Consider the following 15,252-nt stretch of genomic DNA (forward strand, 5'->3'; position numbering starts at 1 on the left):
TCTGCACACTTTTTATAAAACACATGAAAAGTTCTTTGTACAAAATTGTATATATTTGTGTATAAAGCCTGAAATAAGGATTTTGAGAATTATGATAAAAACTGATAATTTGAGCTCCAAGTGATAATAATATATTAGAAGATGGGATTGTAATCGTAGACATATATAACAGTATGTTGATGTTTGTACCAAGGTTGAATTAGAATGGTAGACATTATATGTAAACGAGGAAGATATTTCAGACGAGGAGATATAGCTATACAAGAATATAGAGGTAAGGAAATTATAATACAAATGAAATATAATTTTCTTAGAATATGTACAATTTTTCTTTATTCTTGATTATTGATTTTAGTTATGGTAGAAGTATTTTTAATGTAAATGGATTGCCCAAAGCTTTAAAAACAACATATTCCCCCATAAAGAAATAAAGAAATGAATAATAATAATAATAATAATAATAAATAATACAAAAGATTTCTAGGTGTCTTAAATAAACCAGACATACAACATAGAATAACATAATATTAATGTCCAATTCAGATGTTCCTTATATCATTGTCCAATCAATATCTTGTTATCATTGTCCAATCAATACCTTGAGAAGGAGCAAAGGTCACAGTGACAGTGTAAACTCCTAATGTTTGATCAATAACTCAAAGGAATTAGCTAAAGTTTGCAAAATTTAAGTTGCCCTCTAACTTACATGGCCCCTATTGATACTCTGTATGGATATTCTTCTTCTCCATAGGAAATCTCCATTAGTTTTGAGGTCATTGGGTCAAAGGTCAAGGACAGTTTGTGAAAATCCTTGTCTGATCACTAACTTAGAAGTTTGTGAAACTGTAGGGATATTGCCAATGGCCAGAAGATAACCCCTATTGTTTTTTAGGTCAAGGTCACAGTAAGTTTTGATGTGAAATTCTAATAGGTTTATGAAAATTATTAGTTATGATACTGACATACTGTTACATATTGATATAAAACTTAGCTTTAATGAAATATGCATAAGTTAATAAAAAATTGCTACTGTGACAGGCAAATGAAGCAAAGTCAAAAGTCTCATATAGGCACAGGCCACTCCAATAGGCACCTTTTTTTTGTTTTATAATAAATCTTTTCATACTTCAGAATATGTATTTATAAAACTATTTGAGATTGGTCCATAGTACAATTTGTGGTTTTCATGGATTTTTAGCTCACCTGTCACAAAGTGACAGGGTGAGCTTTTGTGATCGCTTTTCGTCCGGCGTCCGGCGTCCGTCGTCCGTCCGTCGTCCGTAAACTTTTACTTTAAATGACATCTCCTCATAAACCACAAGGCCAATTTCATCCAAACTTCACAGGAATGTTCCTTTGGTGGTCACCTTTAAAAATTGTTCAAAGAATTTAATTCCATGCAGAACTCTGGTTGCCATGGCAACCGAAAGAAAAAACTTTAAATATCTTCTTTAAAAAAACCATAAGAGCTAGAGCTTAGATATTTGGCATGAAACATCTTCTAGTGAGTGTCTACCAAGTTTGTTCAAATAAAAGCCCTGGGGTCAAAATTGGCCCCGCCCCGGGGGGTCATTGATTTTCCCTATATGCATATAGTAAAAACTTAAAAAATCTTCTTTTAAAGAACTCAAAGAGCTATGGCTTAGATATTGAGCATCAAACATGTTCTAATAGGTGTCTACCAAGTTTGTTCAAAGAAAAGCCCTGGGGTCAAAATTGGCCCCGCCCCAGGGGGTCATTGATTTTCCCTATATGCATATAGTAAAAACTTAAAAAATCTTCTTTTAAAGAACCAAAAGAGTTAGAGCTAAGATATTTAGCATTAAACATGTTCTAATAAGTGTCTACCAAGTTTGTTCAAATAAAAGCCCTTGGGTCAAAATTGACCCCGCCCCCGGGGGTCATTGATTTTCCCTATATATGCATATAGTAAAAACTTAAAAAATCTTCTTTTAAAGAACTCAAAGAGCTATGGTTAAGATATTTAGCATCAAACATGTTCTAATAGGTGTCTACCAAGTTTGTTCAAAGAAAAGCCCTGGGGTCAAAATTGGCCCCGCCCCGGGGGTCATTGATTTTCCTTATATGTGTATAGCAAAAACTTAAAAAATCTTTTTTGAAAAAAACCCAAATAGCTAGAGTTAAGATATTAAGCATGAAACATCTTTTAGTGAGTGTCTACAAAGTTTGTTCAAATAAAAGACCTGGGGTCAAAATTGGCCCCGCCCTGGGTCATTGATTTTCCTTATATGTGTATAGCAAAAACTTAAAATCTTCTTTGAAAAAAACCCAAATAGCTAGAGTCTAGATATTAAGCATGAGACATATTCTAGTAAGTGTTTACAAAGTTTGTTCAAATAAAAACCCTGGGGTCATAACTGGCCCGGCCCCAGGGGTGTCATTGTTTTTAACTATATGTGTATAGTAAAAACTTAAAAAAAATCTTCTTTTAAATAGCCCAATGAGCTAGAGCTTAGATGTTAAGCATGAAACATCTTCTTATGGGTGTCTACCAAGTTTGTGCAAATAAAAGCCCTTTGGTTAAATTGGCCCTGCAACGTTTGGGGGGGGGGGGGTTGGGGGGGCCTATATACAGGTGAGCGACCTCAGGGCCATCATGGCCCTCTTGTTATTAGAATATTTGCAATTTTCCCTGGTAAATCTCAGATACAACCAATTATATTCATCTAAATTATGAAGAAACTCCAAAATTGGTAACAATCTAAGCATAGCCTCGAGGCAGAACAAGCTATCATTGTAACTATTTAATTACCCTTCTGACTGGTTCCCTGCCTAGTTTTCCTCTTAAAGAATCAATCTCAGAGACTAAGCCTTAATTAGACAGCTTTATAACTGGAAGGTTTTGGAGAGTTACAGAGTATGGTTATGATATTATCCTATGATGTCAAACTGTGAATTTATAGATTCCTCTACTTTATTCACATTTAATAACAGGCACTGTAAATTATTCTGTTTTAACTTTTTGTGTTTGATTATCACTTTCTTCTCTCACATTCTAAGTGATATTATATAGTTGTTTGACCTGCAGTTATATAGTTTCCCAAAGTTCATGAACTAATTCATACAAAATTTATAAAAGGAAGACACAAAGCTATAAGTGTTTACATCATGAAGAAATTAGAACTATTTGTAGTGAGGTTCATGAACTGTTGAAGAATTACTTAGAGAATATAAAATGTTCTTATAGCAGAAAGCTATAAAAAATCTTGAGGCAGTGGCCATATTGATTATTAGAATATGTTAGGCACTCACAGTTTTTATTTTTTACAATTTGGTGAATACATCATTGCAGTAATCATATAGCCCCAGATGGCCAAATATGTGTTGAACTCAAGGCAGTCCCAGATCTTCCCATACATGCTACATTAATTTTGTAGTTTCTGACAAAAGTTTTTTTGACATTCTTTTCAACATAAAACAAAGTGACAGAAAGAAGATACTAAATAATTTAATCTTGTAGCAAGTTCTTTCTTTCTCATTAATTGAAGGTTTTGTTTAATTTAACCATAAAAATATAGGCTTATATATCTTGAAAGATGTTATGTATGTCAATGTAAACAAAATTTATGTTTGAAGTTGGGTATTAAAATTTTCTCAGTCAGGAATAAAGATTTTAACAGACCAAGCTTTAAAATAAGATGTAGGTAAAGATGATTATGATGTTAAGATTGATAGATGACAAGTATATGTGTTTGTTGTTACCCAGATTTTTATTTATTACCTTCACAAGTATGACAAGCCCGTCTGGGTGATTTAGGGCTCGTGGCTACATATAGACAAAGTTCTGCCTGTCTTATCAATATCATCATATCATAATCTTATACAAAAGGATAAATGGTGTGGTCTTTTTACAATATAAAATCATTGATATAATATATTAATATTTCGGAAATAATTTTTTTCCTCCAAAAATGTGAAAAATTTCATGAGAGCTATATTATTAATTATGAAAAGTTGAAAGTAATTGGATTAAGACAGTGATGGAAAGCCTATTTTGTAGTAAGTATACTTGTTTGTATTCTGGTAGAAACATTACTAGCAGATGGTATTGTTTGGTGCATGATCATCACGGCAGCAGACGGCATTGTTTTGGTCCATCTGCATTCTAGTGTCAGTCTGATGATGAATGCTGATAGATTTGTACTTTAAAGGTTAAAAGGACTCCACTGAAGGTTTTTTGAAATGATGGAACTGGAAATAAATTTTCGAGATTTATGTTCCATCTGGACCAAAAACTAATGTATGCAAAATTTCAGCTCATTTGCTTGCAACATTTTTCCAGAATAATTACCACGCTTTCACTCCAATCGAGCAAGAGGAGCACAAAAATTCAATTTTCAATGTATTGTATATCTGACTATATTTCCATCTCTTGCATATTTGTCTGTTTCAAATGCCAATACTGATCTTTGTAAGAAGTTCAAATGTAATGTTTTTAGGCTTTCGGATCTCAGTGGAGTTCCTGCGCTGTGACCTTGACCATTGCGTTGCCTGTCTTTTAATTTAATCATGTATATGCTAGGAAGTTTTGATAATATTCTTGTTAATCTTTTTCTTAATTTATAGGTTGCAATCATTTTCATTCTATAAATAATTATGTGAATACACTGACAACATTTAATGTCTAAGGTTACCTAAATTATAGTATTAATGAATACTGAACAGTTGTATTTTTGCTATAAAACTTTTTTTTAAATAATAAATGTGGAAGGTTAAAGATTAATGCCATTAAGAAAGGTATGCTATAAAAGTTATATTTCAAAGTTGACAAGATCATTATAACCAGCTGTTACAATGATTGACATATTCTAGTTCTATATTTGACAACCATATGTACTGATCTGTCAGAACTTTCACTGTTGCAAATTGCTCATTTATAGTAATTTTGATTGTCTTGTTTTACAAAATACCTTTGTATCTACAATTAATTCAAAGGGAAGTTACCTCTGATTACAGTAGAACTTTTCTTTTACTGGTTATCTCCCTTTGGTTTTCCTTTTATTTGACATGTTTATAATTATCAACTTTAAACTTGGATATGGAAGGGCACTTGAGGTCTTCCTCCACCAGTTAAGCTGGAACGTTGCGATATGACCTATACTGTGTCGATGTGCCGTAAAACCCAAAAGAAACAAATAAACATATATAATGTTGTTTGATAATTAATATTTTTATAGATATTCAAAGGATTTAAAAATCATGTTTTCTGTAATGGACAAGCAGATTTTGTAATAGATTTTTCTGTTTTCTTAAAGTCATTGGGTGACGTGTATTTAAAGAATAAATTAGATGTTTAAGAAACATGATCCAAAGAAATCAAATAATTAGATGAAGCCAAACCCCAGGGAACAGCTTTAATAGGCGGTTTTCAAGGATTTGCATATTAAGGACATGGTCAACATGGATGATTGGGAAATGTTGATATAGATTGATAAACCAATACCCCAACAAAGGGGTTATTAATATGTACGGTCATACCCAGTGGTGAATTATTTACATGTATATTGATCTTAATGCATGATTTAATACGAACACAGTCACAGAGATTAGGCATATATTTCTTCAACATTTAAATTCCCAAAACTCCAGGGGCAATTCAAGTGGTTGTAAATTGTGCATTTATGCCACCTCCCAAGAAGAAAACTTGTACAACTTGTGCAGTCTTAAACCAGACTAATATTTGACTGTTGCTTAATTTAATTCTTGAGCTAAAATCTCTGAACAATTGAGAATTTAAAGTAAAAAACAACAGGACAAGAGGCAAGTCTACAAATTTAATATTTATTCCCCGTATAAAACATTAAATGTTATTTAAGTTGCTTTAAGTGTACTTGTGTCTAATTTACTTTCGTATAATTTAGATGACCAGATAAAAATCAGCATCTTGATGTCAACTTTGTTGAGTCAAGTGTCATTGAAGTAACACCTTGAGTGGACATAAACCCAGTCATATATCGCCTTAAAACCAGGCTTTATACATCAATGACATCTTGCTATAACAAATAATCATTACCTGTCCAATACAATGCTTCAATTAATTCTACCTAGGTAATGTCAACAAAGTACCATAGAGAATAATAAGATCGTCCAATCAGAAAATAGATAACAAAATTTAATTCAACACTATTGTTAACCATATGTGGATGAATACGTTTAACAGTGGCGGGGGAACCTAGTATGTAAAGATTTAATTTATTGATCATGATTGGTGCAGTATGGGGTAGTGTAACAACTTATGTGTGTTCATCGTCATTCCTGGGGGATCGAGGGAGGCGTGAGCAACAATGTCTACTGTCTCGCCAATAACTTATTACACAATCATATTGTTAATATTTAATTGACTTTCGATTTATTTCCATGGATGTACATAAATGCCTCAAGATAATTTAACTTTCATTTGTATCATATTAAACTTTTCTTTGCATTTTTGTGGAGATAATTATATTAACACTTTTTTGAGTTGTGTAATATTTGGGAAATTTGTGACTCACTTGGAATAGACAACAAAAATGGATTACTTTCGGTTTCTGGTTTCCATGGAAACATGTGCTATAAAATTCTTATGGGAAACCTCTATTTTTGGAAATCATTAACACAGAAAAGATAGAGAAGAGTCAAATATGGCAAATTATCAGAATGTAACGTATCAGACAAGAGTATTTGCCGAGCGTGTTCTTACTCTTAAAGGTAAGAAAAATACCTACAAAAATTGTTGCAGAGGTCATTCATTAACATAAATAACAGTAACATCATTTTATCTGATATTTAGTGTGTAAAAAAACTTAAGATTTAAAAGAAGACAATATGCAAATGAAGTAGTTTTACACAATCTATCATTGATATTAATGATGCACATATAACCTTCACCATAAGGTTATAATTTGTTGTTTTTTCCGTGATGTAGGTGGCATTGATTATTATGTATCATTGACAGCCAGCTTAAATACATTTTAAAATAGTCCCTAAGATACAGCTTTAATATAGTTTACATATAGATCAAATACAGCTAAAATACAGTTTGAATACATCAAAAAATAACCAGCAAACTAACAGTGGTATAATCTGTCAGTTGCCCATGTATGTCAGTGGTTTTCACTTTCAAATTAAGTTATTCAAGTTTTTGCAGGGCATTGATACTTGAGAAATGATGATAATTTTTTAAACTTTTGTATAGTAATATTATTTCCCTGACTCACTGATTTATTCATTGTATTTTTGAATTTTCTAACATTTACATTGATAAAGATAGCCAGTATCATCAATCAAACCACTAAACTGTGTCCCCTATTACTCTCACAATATAATCTTCACCTTGAGTTTTCAATATTTTATGACAAATTCAGTGTGAAATTGCTTATCCTCTGATCTAAAATGTACCCCGTTATCAATAAAAATTATTGAAGCATTATGTTGGTCATAGAAAAAGAAAATACTTTCTCATGTTTTATATTTAAACCTTCAACAATGCTATCTCCAAAACGGTTCATTAAGGTAACTAGAGCAAGCTTTGAAATAATTATGAATGGACAATTACTAATTACTACACAACATAATGTAACACCTTTTTCTTTAGTAATGTTCTTTACATGATAGATCTATGGAATTTTTGTTTTTTGTTTTTAAATTGTAAAAAGATCTTCATTATTAAAAAGTTTACAAAAAGGGAAGGCATAAAAGAAGACCATTAACTCACATTGCTGAATTCAGCTAACTTGCTTGAACTGGTTTTTTGATACAGAAGGCAAATAAATAATTATAAGCCATTCAAGTTTTTGTTAATGTTTTGTATCTGCTCCCATTAACTTCCAATATTTAGACAGAAGACAATTGTAAGATCAGGACAGGATTTAATACAGTTCTGTAAAATAAAAGAGGCACAAAATAATGCTTTGTTTGAGAGAGTGTATGAGAAATAGGGTGAGCCTACAAAACTCAAACTATCCTATATTTACTCTATATGTAAAAACTATAAATACTTTAGATTTTAAATGACTAAAATCTTCAAGACTTTGGACTGTCTTTAAACTTTAAGAGGTTTTATATCTTTGTTTTATCTCATTTAATTTATTCAATGTAAATAAATGATTTTACAATAATATTCAACAGATAGTTTTTGCTGACAATGATATAGTTTTAAGATATCTATTCTGATCTTAGACCAGGATACAATTGTCTCGAAAACAAACAGCTGCATTCAATATTTTGATATTTCACAAACACTATCATGATTTTAAGGGTTGTTTTTAAGACATTGTGAAATAAGTAGAACACTATATTTGAGATAAAAGGCATAGTATTTTGGTATGATATGAGATTTTCTGCTTTAATCATATCAGACACATGATAGAAAGCTAAATGATTATTTTGAAGCCAACATTGCTGAATTTAGTCATGGATGCCATGCATTTTTTCTGATTGCATAAATTTGTAAACATATTCTCTTTGATTAATTATCACTTGTCTCAATTATATTTATAAGATATTTTAATGTTTGCTCAGCTATTTTTCTTAGATAATATAAACACCCTACAATAAATAAAAGTATTACATAAAGATGCAGTATCCTTTAAAGTGAAGCACCAGCTTTTTTGAATATATTATAACACCTTTTAAAATGAAATTATTGCATATCTAGCAGATGAAATTTTACAGATATTGCACCTATTGCATATCTAGCTGATATCATGGTGAAATATTACAGATATAGCACCTTTTGATATGAAATTATTGCATACCTAGCAGTTTTCATGGTGAAATATTACAGATAAAGCATCTTTAACCTTTTCCCTTATATAAGCGTGTTTCGACGGCTTTTTGCCCCCCCCCCCCTTTTTGAGGCCTCAAACAGTAAAAAAATGTCATATTTAGACCCCAAACACTGTTTTTCGTTTGAGAAATGTTGTTTTTCGGCGCCGTCCCCCATCCAAATAATACATCAGGGGGTTGCCAGAAGGGGGATGTGCCCCCTTCTGTTTGGGGGGTTTGAAGGGGGGCGGAGTCCCCCTCATCGCCAAGAAAATTTTGGAAATATATTAAACTATTACATATCCAGCACCCTCCATGGTGAAATAATACACTTATGGCACTTAAAAGGAGACATGAAAAGAACATGTGTGAATTATTATTTTACTGTTGACAGGGTATAATGTTGGAAGCTGTTTAAACCTTACCTGATAATGTAATTTATTGCTTCAACAAGCATGTTTCAAACGGCCAGCATGCCTCATTAAACGTAGGTTAACTGTTTCTGTCATAACTTATCAAACGTTTCCAAGTGAAACAAAATGATAGCCATTGTTTTAATTGTCCATCAATGTGCTCTATGATCAGTGTTCTCTGAAAAAACAGTGGCACGGGAACACTTGAATAATACAAGATAATGTCATCAATTATAGCTGTTTCATTAACATTAGTACAAGAATATGCAGTCTATAATTATGTGAAACATGCCATATGATTTTGAAATAATGTATATTGTAACCTCTGTTTAATATGGTTGGTTCAGAGAAGAAACAGTCAAAAGTTTGAATTTTAAATTTTTATATCCTTCAGTGAAATATTCCAAGAAAATTACTGCATACATGAATGTTTTCATAAATCAATAATTAAACTAGGTGAAGTCTTGATATTAAAATATTGACTGGTGGACAAGGTTAACATTAGTTGATTGTTTATGTTAACATAAAACAATTTATATTGGAAGATAAATTATGGTTTTAATTAAATTATAAATATTACATTAAGATACTATGATTGATTGAAGATAAGATCAATATTCTTACATGTTAAATAGTTATCACCTATGCCTATCTGACAGGTGTTTGTTTTATATAACATGATAAAATCGTAACATAATTCAGTAATTATTGCTGCTGTAGAATATATAGTCCAGCATCCCAGCAAGAGGTCATTTTGATCAGGTTGTGTAAACATTACACTAATTACTAGCTAATAGTCTATTAAATAAGTAAGTAGATAGTACTGTATATGATTAATGATGTATGGACTGGCTATCCATAATCCTCCCAACATCAAACATGCTTCTCTATGCTCATCTGTTCTCTATGCTCATCTAGTTATTCCAGTAATGTTGAAAGTATAGTTGAAAAGTTCTATATCATTGCTATATAAAGTAATTATAACTTTAAATATCTAACACAATTTCAACATGACAAATTCAAGTATTCCTATTTAATTGCATAGACTTCCTAATTAGAATAAAGATTGTCCTTTTTGGACTAAATGAACATTATTGATACAATGCACCTTCTAGTTCTTGTTATTTAGAATTTATTTGAAAGCATGAAAGCTAGTAAACTCATGGTTACAACAAGATGCTAAGACCTAATTGCTGCAAAGAGACTCTATGTCTTGCTTGATAATTAAAACTACAAATCAACTCTTTAAAAACTGAATTAGTAGCATGTAGGGCATAAAATATTGAAAAATTAATATAGTAATTTGGAAGGGAAAGTAAGAAGATTTGATCAAGACTTTTTCTGGGGCTGTTTCTTGTTTACCTAGACCTAAACTATGTAATTATGTTCTTCCCAGCTTGTAGTCTGTTACTGTAGAATTCTAGAACACCTAGCAACTCAGTATTGACTGATAAGCCTTTGGATTTTAATGTTGTGGTCTGCAGGGAGCAATAACAAATTATCACCTTCAATTTGGTCATATAGTAGGACCAGTTATTACTGTGACATAATAGATATGGATTATTTTTCATTATTTTTCATTTTTCAATGAAATGATATACTCAAAGAAACGATGTAAGTAATCTTTTATTAGTTTCTGTACATTATTTTAATCATGAACTTAAAGTCATTATAATTATCATAATGTATGTAAATTTTCAGTAATTACATTTAGACATTGGGGTGTGTAAATTTGTTATTGTTTTAGTCGTCCAATAATTATCTATACCTTTTAACTTTAATCAGTATTAAACAAAAATCTCTGCAGGTAAAGTAGGCTTAAGTATCAGATAAAATGTTTAAATATGGAAAATATATCTGTTGTGTCAAATAAAGTATGAAAAAAATTATTGATTTAGAAGAAAAACAAAGATTTGTATCAAGTGTGGTTTTCAGAAAGAAAAGGTAGTGGTTATATTTTTTCGGAAATTATTATTTAGGTTAAATGTAGAATAGATTTATCAATCAATAAATTAAAGGTAGACTTGTGAAGGTCTGATTAAAATGTAATTACTGAAAAATAATGTTAGATTGAAGAGGGTAACAAGTGGTTCAGTCATAAGTGGATGATTAAATTGTCCATCTTCAGCAATATTTCAAGTGGCTAAATTGTTTGATTGTACATAAAACCATATGAAATAGTCCATAGAAACCATGGAATCTCGAGGGTTCATCAAAGACATTTATATCTATCTGTCCTTACAGGGGTGTTATACTTGTATTATTGGACCTTAGCAAATATTGATCTCTGATCAGAATGATTGGCATCTGAATAATTAATGATCTTTTTTTTGTATTATCTACATGGAAAAGTTGGTCAATGAAGGTTCTATCCTATGCTGAGATTTTTATTTTATGTTCATGTCTGTGCAAGTAGAATTTGTTCATGGCGATGTAAAACTGTTTGAGCTTTACCTAAATCTGCAGAAATCCTGCCAGTCCATGTGTATTTACTTTTTTCAAATCCAGCTATGTTTCTTCTTATACATGGTAAATATGAGCTGTGTCACGACAAAACCAACATAGGTCTGGATCCATGCTGGTCGCAAACGCACTATGTTGGTTTTGTTGTGACGCGGCTCGTTATTGTCATGTGAAACTTTATGGATATCTCCATGAGCTATCCTTTTATCTCCTCTTTTTAGCAGCATCTTTTAATACCATCAATGTTTCATTTACATTGAGCTAAATTTATTTGAGGAGTATTATTGCATTTAGTACCATTGTTAATTTATTGAACTTACAAAGTATCCACTATAAAGGAATAATTTATTTTGAAAACCCTGTCATTTCGACATTATAAAAGTATAAGACTGTAAATTATTTACCTCCAGTCAGAATTCGTTTTGACACTGATTGGGAGTTAATCATACATACATCATTATTGAAAGTATAAAATTGACATGCCTTGTGAAGTTAATAAGATGTTGTCCAGTTTTTATAGCTAATTAGAGGTAATAAAATATCTGGGCAGTTATGTATGATCAGTCAGTCATACTGTATCAGTTTTTATGCATCTTGATATGCCCATTCTTAAAGAAGGCAGGGTGTTTTAGATATGCATAAAGAAGGCAGGATGTCTTAGATATGCATAAAGAAGACAAGTGGTCTAAGATATGCATAAAGAAGGCATGTAAGGTATACATAAAGAAGGCAAGATGTCTTAGATATGCATAAAGAAGGCAGGGTGTTTAGATATGCATAAAGAAGGCATGGTGTTTAGATATGCATAAAGAAGGCAAGTGGTCTTAGATATGCATAAAGAAGGCAAGTGGTCTTAGATATGCATAAAGAAGGCAAGTGGTCTTAGATATGCAAAAGAAGGCAAGGTGTTACAGATATGCATTAAGAAGGCAATGTTTTGTAGCTATACATATAGGAGGCAATTAGGATGCTACATATATACTTAAAAAGGCAGGTGTTATAGATAATGTATAAAGGAGGAAAGATGTTTAAAATGTTCAAAACTCTATGATATTTAGATATATTTTGTCTCGTAAAGCTGCAATTGCAGCACTACTATCAACTAGTTGTCATAATTTTATTTAAATGCAAAAAGGATATTTTATATTGTATTGGTTTCATTACTAATCCGGAAATATTAAAATATGCATGAAAAGACCTCTATGCTATATGCTGTGAGGGTTTTTTATGAATCTCTGGTGTTTGAATTAAAGGATTTATTTATTTTACCTGTTTTTGTAATATCAGTCATATTTTACAGCATGCCTTACATTTTGAAGAATTCCGGTGTCAAAAAAGATGGGAACATTTAGTAACACAGTTCCTCTTTAAACCTCTTTGCCTAACCTATAAAGTCTATATAAACATACCAGTAAAGTTTTTCTGTCATTTTCAAAGAAAACTGAAAATAAGAATAATAAACCCTAGAGATAATTATCTTGAAAAAAATTCAAATGGAGCCATTATTTGTAGCTAATGGGCCTAAAATGCCGACAATAAAGAAACAAAGCACTCTAAGTAATTTGTTAGGACATGGTTTTCAATTTACCATTAGATGTAGTGAATAATTTAATAGTGAATAATTTAATGAATTTCTATGAAAATGTCCAATTGCAGATATATGTTTTGTATGGTTAAAATAACAATGTAAGCAGTTAAATATTAATAACAGGCTTCCGTTATTTCTCCTTGCATGAACACTTTCATAATTGATTTTAAACAACGCTTCTGTGATATTGACAGCTTGAAATAATAAAATAAAAAACAAAAAATACAAGACACATAAGACTTACAAGCAAATGGTAAACAATGATAACTGAAATTATACTCAATTAACAATAGCTGTAGATATTGTAATTTAATGTTTGTAGTCAATTTGAAATGAATCAATTTAATATTTAATGATATAGTTGTGTAGGATTAAACAAAGCTGACGAGGCAGAATTTTCTATGGTGTATATTATCTATTCATGACCAAAAGTATTGTGAAACATTTGATTGAATCTTCTTACAGCAACACCTGCTGTATAAGGGGTTTTAAGATACCATCAGAACAGAACAGAAAACATCAGGTTGTTTTGACATGACTGTGTTGTTTGTACATGTAACTATACATCATGCAATAATGTACTTAAACATACACCTCTGGGAAATGATCTTGTAGAAAATTTGTTCATTTGTTATTATCAAGCTTCAGTGATTTTGTAGCTTGTTTTACTTTGAAAATGCAATTAGATCAGAGAAGGTTTATTGACCAGCAGATTAACAAGATTTCATGACAGGATCTGTGCCTCCTGACACAATAAAGCTGTAGCCACTTCAACTAGCCCATAAACTGTCATTCAACTTGACTTCATTGATTTCAATACATTATTTGATTCCAAGGTCACTGTTCTCAGCATATTGAACTTTTTTCTTGCAGCTATGGCCTTGATATTCTCTCTTAATGGATAATCTTATGTTGTTTTACTGTGTTTTTTTTCTGGGACTGAGTCACTATTGTGACTTAAGTCAGAAGGTCACTGTTCCATTAATTTATATCTTTCCAGAACATCATATTATGCTGTTAAATATTAAAATGATTAATTGGTGATATAAATTTCATCAGTCAGCTTATGACAGAGCATGAAAACTGAAACAAAATGCTTCATTCATTTGTACCAAAATTTTTGGTGAACAGAATATGAATATGAAATTGCTAAGTTTGTGTAGTGTGTCCTGTATATTTAATTTGAAGTATCTTGTGGCTTGACCATTATATATTGACTATTTCATAGAAGAATGTGAATGATAATAAGTTGGAAGTTCCCACATGTTTATATGATTTTCCTTCAACCTCTAGATGCAAGAATACTCACCAAAAGGTTTTTCTCTGATCAGTTGTTAATTACCGTTGGGTCTCATATTTAAACAATATAACATTACAGGTTATATGGTCTACCTGAGGTCATAACATTGTTTATATCAATGCTAGATTGGGTGGCCAGTCTTCATATGTTATACATCAAGGTCTTAGGTTGTCTTAAAATCAGTTTTATGTTTGATATTTCTCAGAACTTTCATGATATTGCTATAAGGATCAAAGGGTTATAATAGTTCTGTTGTCAGGTAATGACAGCATTGATGGGTTGTTTGTATGAGAAAAACTTAAATATTAAATCTAGAACTTTATCTATGAGAAGATTCAACATGGAAATATTCCTAACTTATCTGGTGATGTTTATGTTATTGATAGTGAACATTTTTAAGACTGTAAGATTTCTACTAATTGAATGATAAAATCACCTTTGACATGAAATAGAAATGGTGATTCACAGTGTCATTTACAATGCTGCCAATGCTGAGTAATATAGAAACTGAATATAACCCTTTCCGAAATGATGTACTTGTAAAAAACAGTGTCTCATGCTGTATATTGCAGGACTTTATAATATTAATTATGTAATTGCCTGAGAGAAAAATAATCAATGCAAAAACAACAGATCAGAAATGACAGATCAGAGACAGTTGTCATGGCAACATGACACACACAGAGGGAATTCTGATTAAAGTATGATAAAATAGCTACTGT

The 15,252-nt window shown here is 31.2% G+C and overlaps 1 protein-coding gene across 1 annotated transcript in view; it reads left to right on the top strand.

The window, feature by feature from the left end:
• The window catches only part of LOC132742790 (muscle-specific protein 300 kDa-like), a 127,500-nt gene that overhangs the window by 21,215 nt on the left and 91,033 nt on the right, over nucleotides 1-15,252 (top strand).

The sequence above is a fragment of the Ruditapes philippinarum genome, unplaced genomic scaffold (assembly GCF_026571515.1).
Source record: "Ruditapes philippinarum isolate M1 unplaced genomic scaffold, ASM2657151v2 ctg57_1_1_1_1, whole genome shotgun sequence".
Lineage (NCBI taxonomy): Eukaryota > Metazoa > Mollusca > Bivalvia > Venerida > Veneridae > Ruditapes > Ruditapes philippinarum.